General features: G+C 38.4%; 1 protein-coding gene across 1 annotated transcript in view; it reads left to right on the top strand.

The window, feature by feature from the left end:
* Positions 1 to 18879, top strand: part of RSPO2 (R-spondin 2) — a 185272-nt gene that overhangs the window by 45474 nt on the left and 120919 nt on the right. The gene's annotated exons all lie outside the window — the stretch shown is intronic.

The following is an 18879-nucleotide window of genomic DNA, read 5'->3' as shown; positions in this document are numbered from 1 at the left end:
TGTCACTGGCACTGAGTTCAGGGTCAATTCTGGAGTAAAACTCAGTGGTAAGTTTACCTATAGGAAAGGGAGCAAACCTATAGAGAACAAACTTGTGAGTTACAAATAGAGGGGTTTTGGGGGTGTTGCTTTCAGGTTTACTGGGGGAGAGGGTGGCAGAAAGTAGCCTAGATAAAATTCTTAACAGATTTTCATTGATATCAATTTCAAATTGGATACCCTAGGCATTTTTTAAAGATCCCTCTGAATTTCTTTGAGTTGATGGTACCACCACCACCACCAGCATAATTTTCTTATTTACAAAGTAGACATGGAACAAATAAGGCCTGGCAGGGTTCTAAACAGAAGCATGCTGATGCATGAATGGACACTGAGGGTTCTAAACTGTGTATCTTCGGCAAATGTGCCTTTTCCTTTTAACACTCTAAAGGGGTATTTTTCAGAAAGTTTACCCAATGCTATATATCTTTATTTCTTAACTGGCGCTTCCAAGGGCGTTTGTTCAGGACCCTGGTGAAAGTTGTGAGGATTTATTTTTTGCCCTCTCTGTTGGAGTATTTAACCATGCTGAAGGCTATAGCTTTTGATCTTACCAGTAAGTGCTTGAAGTCATCTTTGTTATTGGCAACAAAGTTGTGTCACCTACATGCTGTATTTTGTCTTCATAGTCCAGGCTGTCAGATCATTTGCTTGGAGTACAGATTGAATAGAGGTGGTGAAAGAATTCAACCCTGATGTACACTTTCCCTGATTTTAAACCACACAGTAATCCTTGATTCTGTTCTAGCGAAAGGCCTCTTGGTCTCTGTACAGGTTCTGCAGGAAAAGTGTTCAGGAACTCCTCTTCTTCACAGTGTCATCCATAATTTGTTATAATCCACAGGATGACTAGTCTTTGCATAATCAGTAACATCCCTGAAGTGTTTGGAAAAGTATTTGTGGTGAAGCTTGCAAGTTCTTCATTTTTATCAGGAGATAGCACTTTTGCAGACAAGACCTTCAGTCAAAAACTCCTCAGAGTTTCCATTAATATACTTGGCATAACCTGTACCATAAACAACATTGAAAGGTGCAGTCTGAATTTTAATGCTAAAATGGAAAGCTTTGAATAGTATTTTTGGGTAGATGATTAAGTTTCACATTTGTCAATAGTGCTTTGCATCCTGGATAGTTGCCATTGATTATATGAAGTAATATTGAGGAGCAGAAAGGTGTTACCAATATTACTGCTTATTAGTTTTACTTGTACAAGGTGATCTCTGGCAAACGGTAGGCTTTCTGGCCATTGAGCCCTCTGTGCTCTCTCATCTGGGTTCTTCTTCTGCTTCTATGTCTCATGACAGCTCCCTGCTGCCATATTTACTTTTTACTCCTTTCCTGTTCTCTATAGCTTTACCTTTCTCAATTTTGTTTTTTTCTTTTGACATGCTTGAAACTAGATGTTGCCCTTGCCCTGATGGAGTTATTAATTGAATTTGTAATTTTCCCCTTAGCTGATAGTTTAATGAGTCAGATACTATACATTTTATAAGATCTCTGAAGTTACTTAATATGCAGGTCTCAAATTACCAGTATGATGAAAGAGAAGAATCTTTAGGAGGTAATATTGTTTTGTACCATCATTTATAGAATGGCTGTGCATGGATTTTCTAGAACCACAGTATTGAGAAAAATAATTCACAGGGTGAATACTAAAATTTTATGTCCATTTTTATATATAGTTTGCCAGAATTGTTTCAATATACTGAACTGAACGTGAGTACGTAAATTGAATTCTGTATTGTTTCAGAGTCTAGAGTACCTCTATTTTTAATTTGTTAAGGATGCTTTTGTCTCCAGATTTTAACATGGAAGAAGAGTTTACATATTACATAGGACTGTTCCTTTCTCAAACTAATACTTTCTTAAGAATTAAGAATAACTATTTTAATTGCTAGTCGAATTTTTCCTTATTTTCCTCCATTTATACCGTATCATATATAGATCTTAATGATTTTGCCCACCACTGAAAAATTATTTTCTTCCCTTCTAATTTTTCAAATAGCCTATCAGAAATACTTACTGAATGTTTCATGGTGTATGTAGTGTGAGAAAAACTTGTAATTGTTTTTGATTTAGATATTTCACAAAGTAATCAAACCCCAGATATTATAATCCAAGATAAATGGTAGCACATTTTCTTTACATTTGTGAAATCTTATTACACTGTTCTGCAAATGTATAAACGTTTTCTTTTCACAAGGCCCTAGGCCTAAATTATGCCTGCTCATTAACAAATGGTTTCCATACTTTGTGAAATGTGTGCAGGCGAGCCTCGTTCAAACAGCATCCATCAGTGTTTATGCTGTTCAGAAGAGGGGTCCCTTTAGCATTTAACTATAGCTGCCCTGGCTTTTTATCTCTCCAAGAAGTACTTTCTATTTTATTGACGCTTTTACGTCTGTGAATCTGAGGTACTGGGAGTGGCTACTGCAGGGAGTCAAGATGACAGAGTAGGAAGGAGAGATTCAAAGTGTGACTGTGTTTTGTGTTATACAGTTTAATTCCAACCATATATATATATCCTGGAGTGCTGACTGGATGGCAGTCTGAGTGGAGTAAGCAGTTAGCAAATTGTTCACATGTTTCCCCTGCAACTCATTTATGTAGATGTAGGAAAAAGTCTTTGACTATTTAAGATGTATATATCAGTATAACATATATAGACAAGATGGCTATCTTTCAAAGTCTAAAAGAGGTGCACATAATTTATCGGCTCTTGTGGGGTAGTTGTATGTGGAACAGACATTTCTCCTCCTTACTTCTGGTCCTGGCCCCCTTAAAAACTTTTGATATTTTTGAGTTTCAATATTTATGTGTAATGAATAGAAGACACTTCAATATTTTCTTGAATGTGTCCTGTTATAAATTAACTTGATGAGGGAAGAAGATGAATATTTTCAGAATATTTATATATATATGTATATATGTGTGTGTGTATATATATGTATAATATATATATGTATGTATATATATGTATGTATATATATGTATGTATATATATAATTTTATATTTTGAATGCAGGTGTCTAGGACACGAGCTTTGTAATCTAGAGCGAATTTTTTGTATTGCAAGTAAATGTACCTTTTAGAAATTGGGAGTACAATTGGCCTTCTGTATCTGAGTTCTGCACCCCCAAATCCAACTAACTGCGGATGGAAAATATTTTTTTGGGGGGGGGAAGGAGCAATTAAGTGGTCAGAGTAATCCCTCAAATGAGTGTAAAATGCTATTTACATTGCATTAGGTAGTTTAAGTAATCTAGAGATGATTTAAAGTATACAGAAAGATGTGTGTAGATATATGCAAATATGATAGGATTTTCTGTAATGGACTTGAGCAACCTTGTATTTTAGTAGTCTATGGGAACCAATACCCCATGAATACCAAGGGACAAGATATTAATACATTTATGTTACTTCATGACATCTAAAATTAGAGGTTAATATCCCTTCTTCATGAAGTCATACATCCATATGCAGAGGGCCACCTTCTGGACAATAAAGTGTCGTTTTATGATTGTAAACTCACTTTAGAATTGTGGCATAAGCAATGGATTATGTCAGCTCATAGTAGCACATGGACTCCTAGAATAAAATTCTTGTGTGCTGGCTGGGTATCAGGCATTGTACGGAAAGCGATTATTATTTATAAACTAGTAAGAAGGTGCTTTTGGACCAAACATACTTTTTAAGTGGATAGTTGTCCTCGGATGAGACGGATTGATAGAGTAACTGGGGCAATGGGGGTAGGTGTGTCGGAGTCAGTGAGACTGGCTTAGGCTGGGGCAGGCTTCAGAGCTGTTGTACATAGGGTCACTATGAGTCGCAGGTGACTCGACGGCACATAACAAGATTTGAGTGTGTGTGTATCTATCTATCTATCATTTTTTTACCACTGAAATTGCGACTGATAATTTAAAGATGGTTGTATCTATATTATATTCTTTAGAATCCCTTGTCATTAAAACAGTATTTTGCACTACTTGCACTTTCATGTCTCTTTTTTGTGGTGTCGTCTTGTCTCCCCCCAAGTGCCTTTCCTTTTCTCATCCCTGTTGGAACAGCCTTGCCCAGGCAGCCGAGTTCTCACATTCCTCTGCCTCTAGCCTGGCTATCAGAATTGTGAAGCTCAGCCAAGTCGTCATGGGTATCTCTTTAATTTTCTTTCAAATTACACGTGGATGGAGAAAATGTTGGCATGCTGCAGGGTGAGAGGCGCTAAGATTATCTTTTGGGTTTTTTCCAATATACTACCTCCCCCCCCTTAATAGCAAAAATTAGAACAAAATTTAAGTAGTCACTCCCTTGGAGTGTATTGGCAAGAGAACAACATAAGGTTTAGATATAATTTTAGAAGGAACTTGTTGTTCTTTTTTATTGTGAACCTAATGTCATTCTTCTTTGCCGCTATTCAAAAAACAGCATGGAGGAAACAAAATCCTTACCTTACTGGAGCGGAGGGACCAAAATTGAAGTTCCTACATGCACGTGCAACCCAGTGCTTTCCATTACATTGACCTGAACTTGATTTTATGGGTGTGTGTGTGTGTGTATATATAGACACACACACACACACATACATACATAGACATAAAAAAATTATGCAGGACTTTGAAGTGACAAAACATGATCAGTGCACGTAAATAGAGCACACTATTTCATCTTAACAACTTGGTACACTTAGTTTACTGTTTGAAAGCCCTGCTTATCAAGGCATTTGCTCTTCTGCAATCCTATCTTGCCCTCTCCCTTACCCACAGGCTTTTCTGGATTGTTCACATTTTCTTCAGCCTCTGTCTAAGACTGCTGAATACTTCCTCTCTAAAAACAAGCTCATTATCATTGAGTTGATTGCGATTCATAGTAACACTCTAGGACAGTGTGCAACTGCCCTCCAGGATTTCCAGGGCAATAGGCTTTAGTGGAAGATTACTTCTCTTTCCCCCGAGGAGTGGCTAGTGAATCCAAATCTGAATGTTTAACCATGAACCTAACAGGGATTCTCCTTTATTGATAATCCCCTCTACTGAGCTTGCATTGAGTCGATTTTGACTCATTACAATTCTCTATAAGGTTTCAAAGACTGTAAACCTTTAAAGGAGGAGACTTATGGATTTGAACCTCTGACTTCTTAGTAAATAGCACAACATATAATACATCATGCCACCAGAGCTCTTTCTCTATTAATAACTACAATAACTATAATAATAATAATAATTGTTATTGCTGTGCAATGTCAATTCAGAACTAACTCATAGCTGACTCTTCAGCAGGTTTTCAGAGGCAGTACGTTTTCCTTATTGCTTAGTATAAGGCAGTGTTTTTAACAGTAAACCATTACACTGAACATCTGTGAGTGAACATCTGAGAATGATAACATCAGTAATTACCCACAGAAACATTACTAATGATATGATACACATAAAAAGCATAGTTGGGTCTAAATTTGAGACAAACTGGACTTTTGAGCCAAGTGTTGTACAAGTATTATTTCACTTCTTGGTTCGGCTGTATGTCGTTGGTAAGGAAGAGGTATTTAAGGGAGCAAAGAGATGAGGGGATGAACCTTCACAGCTATTATGTGATAGAACTAAGATTTAAAGCTGGGCTTGACTCCAAGCAAAGCCTTTGATCCTCTGAACCCGCAGTTTCATTCTGCTTCAATGCTTCTATCACTCTGTCAGCCTCTTTCCTCAATCATCTGTAACCATCCTTGTTGCCTTAGACCTGCAAGCTTATCCTGTATCTACAACCCACTGTCATTCAGAAGGACTTAACTCATTACTTCAGCACACATCTCATTTTGTCATATGAGCTTCCTAAATGTTCCTCGAGTCCATATTGATGACAAAACTATTATTTTTCTTTTTGTTTACTTCTTCCATCTTCTTGCCATTCATTAATTTAACAATTAGTGCGCGCCAGCCTGGAGCTATAATGAAATGTAAGTTGCAGGCAATAATGCCTCTTTCCTAGATTCTCCCTCTTGTGAGGACCAGTGGAATTAAGGGTTTATTGAAAATGTCTTTCCAAGCCATTGCTTGACTTTGCCATGTGGATTGGTAGGGAAATACAGATGGGATGTGTTAGTCTATCCAGAAGGGGATTGACTATCTCACCAGTCCACAAAGGAATAGGCTAGTCTCATCATTAAATTAAGTGGATCTACCTGAAGTGCTTGCTGCCAAAGGTCAAGGACTGCAGGCTTAATTATGGATTAAAGTTCAACATCAAGAAACAAAGATTCTCACTACTGGGCCAGTTGGCAGCATCATGATAGATGATGAAGAGATGGAGATTGTTGACAGCTTCAGTTTGCTTAGCTCCATAATCGACATTCTTGGTACCAGCAGCGAGGAAATTAAACGATGAATTGCATTAGGAAAGTCTGCTGTTAGATTCCTCTCCAAAGTACTGAGGAACAGTCTGGAGACTGAAGTGTGCCTGATTCAGGCCATTGTCTTTGCAGTTACTTGCTATGTGTCAAAAAATCTGGATAATCACTATGATGATAGAAGGAGAATTGATGCCTTTGAGCTGTGCTGCTGGAGAAGAATATTGAATATATCATGGACTGCTAGAAGAACAAACAAGTTTGTCCCAGAGGTTGAGAGACCAGGCTGCTCCTTGGAGGCAAGGATTCTGAAGCTTTGTCTCACATACTTTGGACATGTTGCAGGAAGGGATCAGTTCTTGGAGAGGGACTTCATGCTTGGGAGGGTGGAGGTACAGCATAAGAGAGGAAGACCCATGATGAGATGGATTGATTCAGTGACTGGGGTAATGGGGTTAGGTGTGTCAGAGACAATAAGATCTGCCTGAACTCATGATCATCTGTCAGGCTGCCATCTTTTTTTAAAATTATTAACTTCAATCAAAGTTGACAGAGACTTTTAATTTCCATTCATTCGTTGTTGTACTTTTCTCCCTGTCTACCCCTCCTCCCCAGTTTGTTCTTTCTTTAAAAAGTAAAAGAAAAATTGTTTCATTGTTTTATAATCCCTCCCCCCAACTCCACTCCTCTGTACAGCCTTCGTTCTGGACTCCTGTCATGACAATAATACCTAATTACATATCCCTTTTAAACATTTCTCTTCCTCATCTGTTTTAACGCAGTACACATATTTTATTCCCGCTTTCTCAGTCTCCCCCCAACCCTGATGCAGTCCCATTTTACAACCGTGGTACTATGCAGTATTTGTCCTTTTGTGATTGAGATATTGCACTCAGCATAATGTCCTCCAGGGCCACCCATTTTGTACAATATTTCACGAGTTCCTTATTTTTCAAAGCAGAGTAATATTCCATTGTGTGAATATACCACAGCTTCTCTCTCCATTCGTTTGTTGATGAGCACTTAGGTTGTTTCCAACTCTTTGCTATTGTGAACAAAGCCTTGATAAACATAGATGTGCATATATCTGCCTGGGTGGAAGTTATGGTCTCTTTGGGGTATATTCTCAGTAGTGGAATTGCTGGGTCAAATGGTATTTCTATTTGCAACTTTTTGAGAAAGCGCCATGCTATTTTACACTTCCACCAACAGTGAATAAGGGTTCCAGTTTCTCCACAACCTCGCCAACATTTGTTGTTTGCTTTTCTGTTAAATTTTGCTATTCTTCTTGGGGTGAGATGATACCTCATAGTTGTTCCAGGCTGCCATCTTAATTGCCCTGACCTTTCCCCCTTCACCTTTAAGAAAGCCAGTCCTGTGCTGCTGATGGATAGTTGGTGTACTCTTTTCCCCTCAGCTTTGATTTTTTTTGTTCCTGTGAGACACTTTCACACATTGATTTTGAGTTCTTTTTTACATTTCTCCCATAGCAAGTCTTTCAAATGATTTTCTTTGTGCATGTTACATCTTTTTTGTCCTTTCAGTAGCTGCCAAGACAATCAAGGATATCCAATGAGAGCTAACTAACCTTTCCTCTCATACCTAGCTGCACACATACATTCTTGTTATGGTCTCTTATTCTTTTCTTAAAACGTCTTTCCCTTTTAATCTCTTGCAAATGTATTTTTTCCCCTTTAGATGAAGTTGGAGTCCTTATCTTCTACTTGTACTTTTCATAGTAACTTTTCCTGTCTCAAGCTCATATATGATCTAATCAGTCTCATTCTGTTGACACCTTCGCCTTTAACTTTCAAACATGTTTTTATATCTTCAATCCACATGTACATATGCACATATATATCTTTATGTATCCATGTACCTTGACTTGTAAGAATATCCCTCAACTATTCAACACTTAAAAGTCACTATTTCAGCTCTTGTCATTCCTTTCCTTTGTTCGATTTCTTGGACAAAACAGATTATAGTCTTCCTTGGATTCTCACATCCTTACCCTTAATGATTCTTTTTGTCTTCTACAGTGAAAAACAAATAAACTGTTGATTTGTGTTTTGGAATATTGTTGTTGTGTACTGTCACTTTGGAACCAACCCAGAGCTTACCTGCCAGTCAGGTTTTCAGAGACAGTTAATAGCACAGGATGAGATTGCCCATCTTTTTCACTTAGAGCAGCTGGTGGATTCTAATTGTGTGCCTTTGGGTTTGTGGGGCAGTTCTTTGCCTCTAGACCATCAGAGCTCCCTGTGCTTTGTAGACATCTCCTTAGAGTGTGCAATAACTTAAAAATCTCTCTCTGGACCTGGACATAACTGTCATCTTTGGATGCTGGACAGCTCCACTTCCTTGGCCAACTTAACAAGTACTAAAAGTGAATTTCTCTCTATACCACCCCTCAGTGTAAACAAAACAAAATTAAAAACAAAACAAACCACTTCATCCACAACCCCCAGCACCATTTTGTTCAACATTGACTTTTCTGTTGATCTTAGTGATACCTCAATTTTCTTCACCCTGGTTAGAAATTTTAACCACATCCTCAATTATTCTTTCTCTTTCAGACCTCAAATTCAACATTCTGGTTAGTTTTTGGTTCAAAATGATTCAAATCTACCACTGGCAATATTTCTCCTTTCAGCACTCTAGCCCAGATCGATATGTTAGTCATGATTATTGAAAAGTCTCTCAACCCTCTTTTCATTTATTACTCCCACTCCTTCCCTTAGTTTTTTCTTCCATACTTTGTATCAGATTCATTATCTTATGTCTCTTTGCTCACGTGATTCCCTGCTCAGATTTCAGAAACTTCTCCTTGTTTGCAGGCTAAGGCCTGGGCTCAGTTCCAGAACAGTGTATCTCATGTGCACCCACTATTCATCTGTCAGTGGAAGCTTGTGTGTTGCTATCATGATGAATAGTTTTCAGTGCAACTTCTGGACTAAGGCATATCCAGAAGGAAAGTCAGGCAATCTCCTTCTGCCAGCCAGTGAAAACTGAGTGGATGACAAGGAGTTGATCTTCACCCTGTCATGGGAAAGAGCAGAGCAGGATCACATTTCGCTCCATCATTCATGAAGCCACCATGATTTGGGAGCAGAATTTGATGGCACTTAACAGTAACAACAATAGTTCCCATGTTTAGTGTCAGAATCTATGTCCTCCTTGTCTGTACTCAACCTACTTTTTCTTTGCTTTGTGAGTAAAATTTGTGTTTCGAATTAGCCAGCTGGACTCAGTTTAGATGATCCCAGTTGTATTGGCAACCTCCAAAGCGTCATAATCAGGAGCAAGTCGAACATAGGCCTTCTTCTCTCCATCAGGCCTAATCAAAGTGTTGACCTTCGCCACATCAGTGTCATAGAGCTTCTTTACAGCTTGTTGGATTTGGTGCTTGTTGGCCTTGACATCCACAACGAACACAAGTGTGTTGTTATCTTCTATCTTCTTCATGGCTGACTTAGTGGTCAGGGGAAACTTGACGATGGCATTGTGGTCAAACTTGTTTCTCCTAGGGGCGCTCTTCTGGGGGTATTTGGGCTGCCCTTGGAGTTTCAACATCTTAGGCTACTGGAAGGTGGGTGACGTGCGGATCATCATCATCTTCTCCCCCCCCCCCCCGTGGATGCCCTTCAGGATGCCTTCTTGGCATTTAATGCCTTTGCTTTGGCTTTAGTTTTGCAAGTGGCAGCAGGGGCGTCCTTCTTCGCTTATAGTACCAGCTTTGTAGAAGGGGGCTCATCCTACTTTTCCCAAGAGCATCAACACTTACTGTACCTGAAATGCAGGAGCTCTTATTCCTAAGTACCCCTTGTAGTTTCCCTCTTTGTGCTTTTTGCTAACAGGGTTCCCGCCTTACTTACTATTTCTTTCCTACTTAAAAATGTGTGAGAATAAGGAGGTACTCACGGTGGTTTTCTTGGTATGAAGGGAACACATTGTAATAAAATATAATTTTTCTTTTAAAATAAGCTATTTTTTTACTTTTATACATTTTTTTTAACATAGAGACTTGCATACTCAGGAACACAGAATGCCTTTTTGTTGTTGTCTTTTTATTGTGTTTCACAAAAATTAAGAAGAGTGTATAAATTAGTCAATACATAAGTCAGCTTTTGTCTTAGGTTTCTAAGTCTAGCAAAATGATAGGAGTAACCTGTGGAGGATCCTTTCATAATGTGGGTACCGGGACCACAATCCAGAGAAAATGGAATCTGGGATGAAGCTCAGAATCTGTCCAGAAATTACAGAAGTTTGAAAATGAGATTTCACTGTCATCTTGTGCTGTTGTTTTGACAGGTACCAGTTGCGTTTGGATACTAGTTCATGCTCATAAGTAAATGAAATATAATAAGAAAGTACAATAATCAAGTGGAAACACAGTAAGAAACACTGCTAAAGAACTTGACTGTCAAGTTACCTGGCAACTTACTTACCCTAAGAAGGATCTACAAGAGATGGTGATTTCCAGATTACAGAGGCATTCAGAAAAGACAGATTTCTAAAGTTGTACAATAGGTTAGCACTTGGTCTTTTGTCCCTGTCATACAGTTTTTGTTGAAAAGGATCTGATCTTCTTGATCTTGACTCTTTTTCTTGTCACACAATGTATAGCTCAAAACTTGGCAGCTGTGTTCACCTGGCAATAGCCTCCACATATTTAGTTTAAAACACTTCTTCAATGTGGTGGTGAAGATGTAGGAAGCAAAATACCAATTCAGGAAATCAGTTGATTACTTCAGTTAAAACATGAAGACAGTGCAACTTAGCTTCTGGTTAGGAGTCTAATTGGTTATATGTTTGTTGTTGTTGTTAAGTGCCGTTGAGTCGCAGGTGCCTCATAGCGACCCTTTGAAGGAGAGTACTCAACGCTTGGGTGTCTCTCATCCTCTCTCCAGGTTCATAGGGTTTCCAGAGGCAAGCTATTATGGAAGTGGATGCCACTCCTCCTTCCAAGCTTGTTTTAATCGGGGAGCTCCACCCCACTCTCTGTCCGCATTGGGTAGCCAACCAATTGTAAAGTATTTTGTGCTCATGTGTGTGTCTTTTCTTGGCTCAGTATTTAGGGTGTGTTGCAGACTGGCTTGTCCAGGAGTTGATTTTCTTATAGCTTAGATCTCAGCTAGGGGTTGTTTGATCTTTCTCGCCTTTGACTCTGCTGATGACTAGACTTCTGAAATCATTATTCTGTGTCTAACATAAAAGAGAAAGACATTGAGAATTATTTTATTATGAAACATTTCACTCAAACTATAAATAGAAATTACTTCCCATCCCCATTCCTCAGCTTCAACACTTACTGAGGCTATTTGATACCTAGCTCATCAGCTCATTCGTCTTTGTTGCTAAAGTATTTGAAACAAATCTTAGACAAGCATTTCTCAACATGCATCATTATTTATTTGTTAAAACATGGATATTCTCTTTTATAGTGACAGTGCCATTATTGTACTTTAAAAAACATAACAATAATTCCTAGATAATATTTTATGGCCACCCAATCAAATGCCTCAGATTATCTCAAATACTTGTAAAAAATAGTTTATTTGAATAAGGATCTTATTTGGGATAAGGGCATTTTTAAGGGGGATATTGAAGACATCCTTCAAGAACACTTTATTTCTGATGTAATTTGAAAAGGTAGGGGGGAAATCCAGATCCTCTTGGGATTTCTGAAATATTTTTTTAGACGGAACTAATACTTTCTCTCAATTTTCTGTCCTTAAGGAGCACTATGATCTGTCCCCTGAGAATGAGCGATCCGATGCACTTTTTAAACAATGTAAACCACAGTTTTTGGTTTAATGAGGGATTACTTTTCACATTGCATTCCATGTCGGTGCAGATGCAATGATTTAATGTTCTAAAGTTAGTCCTGCAATTACCATTTTGATGGCACTTAGAAAAATGCACACAAAGAATACAGTGACTCAGCGAAGGGTGTGTCAGTGGGTTGTAGTTTTAGGCTTTCCAGTTATGATAGAATTGCATAAGGAATGCTCCACTCTGTAACATTTTTTTCTATTCCTCATGCCTTTCTCTCCACACACCACTGCTGACACCAGACTGAACTATCCGTCTTTCTGCCTCTTTTTATAAGCTTGAGAAGAGTCTTAGAAGCACAATTTACAGATGAATTTTGAATCTCTATAGTAAGTCTTTCCTCTTAATACAAAGTAGTTGTCCATTCTTGTGTGACTTAAAAAATTAGCGAGGCTTTGTTTTATTTAATATAATCCACAGACTCTGAATCTCATTTTGAGCCTAAGTTGATGTCCGTGTGACCTCTCAGTCCATGAGGCAGGTGAAAGTTTTCTTACAATTGAAAGGACATTGAGTTAAGAAATGACACCCACTGTAAAGGTATGCCTCTCTCGGGAGGAAGGGTGGAAGTAGAACATGGAGAAGATGAATTGTTTGGAAGATAGAAAGCTAGAACCAGAGGGGCCACCTTAAATTTCCTGCTAAAATCCAGGTGCAGAATAATTTGCACTTGGAAGAAATGCTATTGGGCATTAAAGAAGAGGTGTTAGAGAGGTTTACAACTTGATCAGGGTAATGAAAGATGATGATGACCGCCAAGACTTGGGTCCTGTATTACGGCAGTGGTTATTATGTTTAGAAAAGAGACACAAAGACTGGTACGAGGAGGTTGATACTCATTTCAGTATTTTAACTTTGAAAGTATAGGTAACTAAGAGGAAATCTTGAATAAGTATTTAGAGATTATGGCAAAACACAAGATAGAAATGAGAAATATTGATTTGGATGATGAGCAGAACCATTTATTCATTTACATAAGGCATTCACGCTCACGTACCAGAGACCATATTAAAATGACAGTGGTTAAAACTCAAGAGATTCCACCCTCAATAAATGCATCATTTCAGCAGGATTAGAAAGGAATGAGTAGCTCTTGGAGAAACAGACGCTATGCAAACTATAGTTGATATTAAAAGGTTTATGATTATATATTGTAAGGCCTGTGTTGGGTATAAGGAGTCCCTAAGTGGGGCAGATAGCTAAATGTTCCATTGTTAATCACAGGTTGATGACTTGAACCCCTCCAGAGCACTTGAAGAGAAAGACCTGCTAGTCAGCTTCTTCAGAAAGGTCATACATAGTCTTGAAAAAGCCTATGGACTGCAGCTGTACTGTACAATGTGTGGAATGGTTAGGAGTTAAAATTGGCCCATCATGTACTTCTTAAATATTAAAAGTTCAAGTACTGACATTTTTTTTCTGTGCTACTGAGTTGAGTATGACTCAGAGACCCTGTGAACAATAGATCTGATCCCTATCCTGTTCTGTGCCATCATCTCTGAAGTACTGGAACCCATTGCTTCAGTTCATCTCATTGAGGATCTGCCTTTCTTTTGCCAACCCTCCACATTTCCAAGCATTATGTCCCTTTTAAGGAAATAGCCCCCTTCTAATAGTATGCCCAAAGTCTTTGAGAAGCAGCTTTGCCATGTTTGCCTCTAAGGAGTACTCTTGACTGCACTTTCTTCAAGACATATCTATTTTTTCTTTTTGTAGTCCATACATAATCAATAGGTAATTTTTCCTTCTCCAATACTTCCCCCCAATTTTGAAAGCATTTGATTTTAGAATTACAAAGAGAGTATGAAGTATTTTATAGAAGTGGCTGAGTTTAACAGGCAGTTTTGTTAATATAACTACTCTGTGGTTGTTACCTGCCAGTTCAGTTGTAGTTTTCTGAATGATAAGTAATAATCCCCCTGCCTTCCTTGTACACTATTCTTTACCAGTCCAAGGCACCATTATAGCTATTTTTTCCCTTTTTTCATTACAACTATTGAGTCAATTTGTGTTATGAATAAAGTGTAAGACGGTGATCTTTTCCGGTTCTGCTACTTCTCCACTCATGTGCTAGAAACATAGGAAACTAGTCACGGCTTCAGAAATGGTCTTGACAACGATTTGATGTTACTTCTGGTTCAAGGTCACTTTTTCCCTCCTCCAGTTTCAGGAAAAAAAGAAAGCTGACATGAAACACACTAACCAAAGTTTCAACCTTTAGCAATTCTCATGTCATTGTCATCTTATTTCCATTCCTGATTGAGCTTGAATTTTCATTGTAGAAAAGTGAAGTCTTTTTTCATTTCATGATTTTTTATGCTATTTTTTATTTTCATCCAGATGCTATTTCTTATTCTGAAGGAGTTTTTGCAAACATGTAAGATTTATAGTCTTTGAAAAATGAATTCACAGTCTATGTGTTTTTCAAAGTGCATATGATACATAATGTTTTCAGTAATAAGTAATAAACATTACAATCTATTTTTTTAAGTTGGTAGCATAAAAAGACCATTTAGTTACACCACAAAAAAGGAAAGTGCATAATGGACTCCATCTGTTTACTCTTAGAACTTCCTGAGTCACGTTTTCTGCACTATTTAGTGGTGATCCAGTAATTCTGGAACATGTTTGGGATCTTTTAAACATCCTCTTTAGAACCATTATTTGAAGAAAGATTAATCTGGTGGTATATTCAGGCCTATAATACCATGACTTACAAATAGATTGGTTCAAGTTATGCTTGTTCCAATATGGAAATGCAACTTAGATGTATACCCTGCAAGAATAATTTAAAATGGAATTGGTTGGAACTGAAGGAAATCAATATCAGAAGCATAAATTCTCTCATTGATATTAAAAAAGAAGTGCTCTTATTCCTAAACAGTATTAAAACAAGAGTTAAATCATCAACATAAATATGCTTGCCAGTCTTCAAGAATGTTGGATAATGCAGTAGGTTCATTGAATGTTAGGTACTCTTTATAATATGTCTTATGGTTTTATTTTCAGTAGGAGATAACTTGAAGAGCTGATGTACATTTTTAAAAAAGAAATGATATCAGAATTTTTGCTATCAGAATTTTTGCTATCTGTGATCTAGGATGAGTTTGCTTTGTTGTCTTAAAAACCTAACTGGTCTTCCTTGTGAATTTTTCCTAATTTATTTCGTATACTTGGATTTCTACTGGAGTTCATACATGTTTGTCTTATTGATACCCACCATATTGTATTGATTTTATTTTGCCTTTGAGCTGTGGTTCTGGAGAAGAGTATTGAGGGTATTATGGACTGCTAGGAAAACAAAGATTCATCCTGGGAAGGGTTAAGCTGGGTGGCTCCCTGGAGGCAAGGGTTCTAAGGCTACATCTAACATACTTTGGACATGTTGTAAGGAGAAGGACATCATGCTTGGGAGGGTGGAGGGACAGCGCAGGAGGGGAAGGCCCTCTATGAGGTGGATTGATTCAGTGACTGGGATAATCAGGATGGGAGTGGCAGAGGCAGTGTGATTGGCACAGGACAGAGCAGAGTTTAGGGCTGTTGTACATAGGGTTTCTATGAGTTGCACGCAACTCGACAGCATATAACAACAACATCCTTAATAAGTAGGATATATTTAATCCATAGGCTGCCCTAGGTACAGAATCGTGTAGATAGTCAGTGGACACAAGAGTTAAGCACTCGGTTGCTAACTGAGAGATGATTCAGACCACCTCAGTGTTTAGAAGGAGGGCATGGAAACCCACTTGCAGTGGAACCAGGAGAATTTCATGGAATGCAGTTCTACTTTGCAATACAGGGGTTACCAAGAGTTGGAATTTACTCAACAGAGAGCTGTATATATAATCTAAGTCACTAGGAAAAGGATCGAGTGACTGTGATCCATGTCCCAGTTCAATTTCTTTCCTTTTTTTATTATTAATTTTAAGGAAAATTTACAGAAACTTTGAATTTCCATTCATTCATTGTACTTTTTGCCCTGCTGGTTTGCTCTTCTCTTTGAAAAGTAAAAGAAAAATTCTTTCATTGTTATACAATCCCTCCCCTCAAGTCCACTCCACTGTGCAGCCTTCGTCTGGACTCCTGTCATGACAATAATACCTAATCACAAATCCCTTTTAGACAGTTCTCTCCCTCATCTATTTCAATGCAGTAGACATTATTTATCCTCTCTTTCTCAGTCTTCCCCCAACCCTGATGCCAGTCCCGTTTTATACCAGTTCAATTTCTTTAGTTGTTTTTGCATATAACACGTAATTACTATAAAGTGCCCACCATGGTTTTTGGTCTTTGTTTGGATACCTGCTAGCCAGTAACAGTCATGCATTTGAGCTAACTTCCCCATAACTACTGATTCACAAAACCACAGCTTCTCACTTCTCAGTCTTCTTAAGTTGTTAATTCTTAGTGCCAGAGCCATGCTGAATTCAATGCAGAAGTAAAGGCACTGCTGTCTTTCCAAAGTTGAAGCTGTACCTTGGTCATCTGCATCTCTGTTACTTGGAACCCTCCACCTTGTGTCTTCTCAAACAGCTCTTCCAGCCACTGTGTCTCACCTTTCTAACTTTGGATCGCAAACCCAGTCCAGTGGGGCTGGTCAACAACAGATGCCTACCTGTCTTGTCCTTTTATCTGTCTTAAGATCTTGAACTCTGGTAGTCTACTGGTAAGGAATTGCACTGTCAACCTGGAGACATGCAGCTTGAATCTTCCAGCTGCTCCATGGGAGAAAGATGGGCAGCTAAGCCTTGTCTGATTCACTGCCTTTGAAAAGTTGCTGGAGGGTGAGCTGTGAGTCAGTCCTGACTCAGTGGTCCACAGCAACAAGGTCCTGGCTTACAAAACTTCCCTCCATCCACAGTTACCGAACACAAGTGAAACAGTTGTGAAAAGGGGAGAGCATTTTTACTAAACATGCATTCTACCTAGAAGCCTTCAGGAGCCCTCTTATTGGCCGGCTAGGATTCCTCACTAGATTGTGCAAGAACAGAGACTCTCGCTCTGATTTCTGACACATCACTCTGTGTTAAAGAGGTCAGAGTGAACGGAAGGACAAATTATTACTGTGCCTCAGATTGAAGAGTTTTCATAACTTACTTCGCCTCCATTAAAGTATATTAAATATGTGAATATATGCATTCTTGCTCCTCAAGTTCTATTTCAGGATCACTTTTAGTGGAAAAAACGATTTCATCTATCTTTTGTTTCTCTTGAGTCATCATTGTGCTTTGTGGAAGTAGGAAAAATGCTGTTGAACAGATGCTTTGCGTTGAGCTTTGTGGTAGCTAATGCTTCCTGAGCCTTTAAATTGTGGCAAGTTAAAAATGATGATTCTTGTATTATGCATCTGTATTAGGTGTTGAGTATGTTTAGAGGATATTTTGTCTTCTCAATTTGTATACCTGTAAAAATTTTCTATTAAAAATATGACTTGGGATTTTCCTTTACAATTTGATTTAATCACTCACTCTCACTCATTGCTGTTGAATCAGAATAGACTCAGCCAACCCTTCAATGGAATTTGGGGAGACTCAGAATCACTCAGAAGGAGATTGCCTGTCTTTCCCGGAACACCGCTGCTGCTGAATTTGAACAAGCAGAGAGACATAACTGACTACTAACGGACTAGGCCACCAGAGTTCCCTATTTCAGTTTGTAACAGCTACTTATTATACGCTAATGCACTAGCATATGTTGTTGTTATGTGTCTTCAAGTTGAGTATGACTCATAGTGACCCTACGGAATGCCGACCTGAACTCTGGTCTATATCGTGCCATCCTCATCATCTCTGACACACTAGATTCCATAGCTGAAGCTCCCGTCTCAGTCCATCTCATTTGGGGCTTCCTGTCCTTTACTGGTCCTCCATATTTCCAAGCTATCATGCTTTTTAAGGAATAGTTTCACTTACATGTCCAAAGTATGAGAGATAAAACTTTGCTATCTTAGCATCCAAGGAGCACTCTGGCTGCACTTTTTCCAAAGACAAGTCCGTTCTTTTGGAAACCTGTAAGATATTCAGCACTCTTCTCTAGCACCACGATTCAAAGGCATCAGTTTCTTCTGTCATCCTTTTCATTGCCTAGCTCCCTGATGGGTCGCGAGTGACTGAGAGTACTTTAGTCTTCTGACAGTGCTCATATGCATTTTGGAGAGGCCCCTGACATATATATTCCTTAGTAGTCTTCTACAATAAAGATCAGAATATTTTTTTCTGTAAAAAACCAGAGAGTAAATAGTTTGTCTTGAAGGTTATACAGTTTCTGTTGGCAGCTCCTCTAGTTGTAGAGAATATGCTAAAGAAATAAAATCAATTTTGACTAGTCCAGTAAGATGTTACAGAAATAGGCGGTAGAACTAGATTTGACTGATGTGCTAGAATTTATTGACCTCTTTCCACCAAGCATCTCCTTATTTTTAGATGAGAACATTATAACTCAGAGGTAGCATGTTGCCACACCCTTTTTAAATTGACGGCCATGCTTAGAAACACATTTGCCATCATTTGTGGCAACGTGTTAAGAGACCTGCTCAAACATGGCCTTCGTGAGAGCATCAGGATTTTAACTGATTACATTATGCCATTATGCAAAGCTATCAGTCATACAATACAGTTTCCCTCTTTTTTTTTATACCATGTATAAACTAAAACTGTTAACTATCTCAA

Source organism: Elephantulus edwardii, unplaced genomic scaffold (genome assembly GCF_000299155.1).
Source record: "Elephantulus edwardii isolate Elephantulus edwardi_28Jun2011 unplaced genomic scaffold, EleEdw1.0 scaffold00114, whole genome shotgun sequence".
In the NCBI taxonomy this organism is placed as follows: Eukaryota; Metazoa; Chordata; class Mammalia; order Macroscelidea; family Macroscelididae; genus Elephantulus; species Elephantulus edwardii.
Note: the sequence above shows the minus strand (reverse complement) of the source record. Positions and strands in the feature narration are given on the sequence as shown.